The sequence below is a fragment of the Macadamia integrifolia genome, chromosome 10, assembly GCF_013358625.1.
Source record: "Macadamia integrifolia cultivar HAES 741 chromosome 10, SCU_Mint_v3, whole genome shotgun sequence".
In the NCBI taxonomy this organism is placed as follows: Eukaryota; Viridiplantae; Streptophyta; class Magnoliopsida; order Proteales; family Proteaceae; genus Macadamia; species Macadamia integrifolia.
Window position 1 is genome coordinate 17,426,257 of NC_056566.1, and position 2,641 is coordinate 17,428,897.

Consider the following 2,641-nt stretch of genomic DNA (forward strand, 5'->3'; position numbering starts at 1 on the left):
TTCCCTTTCTTCGCTGATCGCAACAATGAAACCCATATCTCCGTTGCCATCCCGACCACTAGGCCGTCCATCTCGTCGATGAGGGAGACAGTGACAATGATGGTGACGGAGATGGAGATAGTAAAGGAGAAGAAGAGTGATGGTAGAGTGTCGAGGCTGGATAGATTAGGTAAGACAACAAGTACCAATGGTGTAAATTTGGCCATTCTAATCCAACGGTCAAGGCTTGCTAGTATACCTGATACCTGGGTATCTTGCTAGCATGCATGTCCTTTTCTCTTATTATTTTTATTTGTAATTATTATTATTATTATTTTTGAAAAGAGATGCTATTGATGGGTAAGCATGAGGAGATGAGAGCAAGACATCATGAGTAGAAAGACTAAGACATCAAAAGTGAAAAGAAGCCATGCCACAGACACGAGTAGTCTTGGGCACTGTTCGCTAAAACAGGAACGGCAGAAAAAAAAGAGACGTACGTATGGGTTTTAAATAGATGATAACGATGAATGGTAAAGTCAAAAACAAGGGTAAAAAAACAGAAAACGGCAAACGAACGTAAACGAACGGTACAAGTATTAAACATATAATTTTCAAAAAAATGAAAAAAAAAAAGAAGGGAGGATGCTCATGTAATTTGAGAGATTATTACAAGTATACCTGCATCTAATGTTTTAAACTACAACATCATGAAACATTCGGGGATGTATCATGCAAAATATTGCATCCAATGTAAAATCCAAATTAAAATTTAATACGTCATAATAAAAAAAAAATATCAAAAAAAAAAAAAAAAAACCATACATATCATCCAAGATGTTTAAAAACTCAGTATCGTTACATGGAAGAATTTAGAAGTGAATGGCATGCTGCAATGAAGGGTAAAGTTTGGTAACAAAAGAGGCAGAATTGAAGAAGTAATGAAAATTTTAAGGTGGCTGGGAAGGGCATAGAAACAGGATATTGCAGAAATCAAGCAAAGGTGACAAACTGAACTTAAGATTGAAAAACAGAATTTGAACAAAGAAGAATTAATGGAAATGCTGAGTGCTACCAAGGAATTAATGGTATATGTTTAATAAATCCACTGTATATTATTCATATTAGCAAAAATAATAAACTAAGGAGGACTATACTCCACTCCAAAACATGGATACATATAATCTCAGCACAAAATATAATGTCAAACCATTGGAATCAGCCAAGATAATTTCTCAGTTTACAGAACAACTTGCAGAAAAAAAAAGGAATGAATGGATCATCATATATCACAATGAAAAAAAAATGAATGAATGGAACAATCGTCCTGTTCTCAAAGACTCAAACCAGAAAAAGCCATTCCAGAATCCAGAATCCAGAATCCAGCCCACTGTTAGCCAAAGTGCCAAACCAGAAAAAAATAAAGGATTTTGAGATGAAGAGAGAAAACCAAGAAGAAGAAGAATTAAAAAAAAAAAAAAAATCAGAAGGAGAGAAATTTTCTGATTTCTAACCTCTTTCCCGCTGCACCGTTGTCGAACTCGAAATAGCAGGTCTAAAATCTAAATTGCAGAGTCGGTAATCGGTATCGCTAGCTAATACGGAATTCCAGTGATTAGCTAAGGTCTCGAAGTAGCAGGTCGGAAATCTAAATTGCAGAGTCCACCGTCGGTAATCGGTATGGCTAATCGCTCAGGAATCACGATTCACTGTGCTGCGAGGCTGTGTCGCTTCTTCTCACGGATGTAAGAGGAAGGAGGAGTGGAGGACCGGAGGAGTGGGTTCACTGAGTTCTACTTCTGAGTTCTGATTTTGAAATAGTTGTAATAGACTGACGGAGAAGAAGGGTTGGAGGGATTTGGGAAAAAAAAATGAGGAACCCTATAGAATAGGTTGTCTTTGCCTTTTTGTTTTTTGTTTTTCTAATTGAGTATGGTAAAATTTCTATTTTACCCTTAAAATTTTGATACATGTTTTAAACGTATGTTTAAAACCGTTCATTTGGCAAGTTCTGTTTTATCCCGCATTGTATAGAGATATACGGTAAAACATGTTTAAACAGCTACAAAAGGCAACCGCGTTTTAAACACGTTTTGACTAATAGTGGTCTTGAGTAGAAGTGTCGATTACAGGCGTGGCCCGACAGGCCTGATTGTTTAAAGGCCGAATCTACTTGATTGATTAATGAATCCATAGCTGTAATTAATTGGTCATTTACTGTGCAAAAGTGCTTTCCAAGGGACTGACAGACTAATAGACCAACTAAGTTTGACATGTTTAAAGTTTTTTTATAGTTTTCTATTGCATGACAATAACTTATTGTATGCTTGGTAAAGTTCGAAAAGAATTAAGAATGGATTATAATATAATTAAATCCAAAATATTAAATTTTATTTTACTTAGCAATCAAAGTTTTTAGATTTGAAATTAATATTTGATTATTAAATTTCATTTTATTTTGCAATTAAATTTTTTTTTTTTTTTAGATTTGAATTTAAAATAATTTATACTCGTCAAATCTTATGGGAGTTTTAAGTAGATTATACAATCATTGCAAAACTTTTGTTTTTTCCTTTTTGAGGGTGATTCATTTCACTTTTACTTGCAATGAAATAAAAAAAAGAGCCGACCCATTACATAAACAAACAAACAAATAAACAAA

The 2,641-nt window shown here is 34.1% G+C and overlaps 1 long non-coding RNA gene across 1 annotated transcript; it reads right to left on the reverse strand.

Annotated features, from left to right (window-relative positions):
• Positions 1-1,070: 1,070 nt before the first annotated feature.
• On the reverse strand, positions 1,071-1,875 carry LOC122090557. The gene is made up of 2 exons (XR_006143672.1): positions 1,494-1,875; positions 1,071-1,369 (listed from the first exon to the last, which is right to left on the reverse strand). It is a non-coding gene; the product is annotated as an uncharacterized LOC122090557 (long non-coding RNA).
• Between the last annotated feature and the right edge of the window lie 766 nt (positions 1,876-2,641).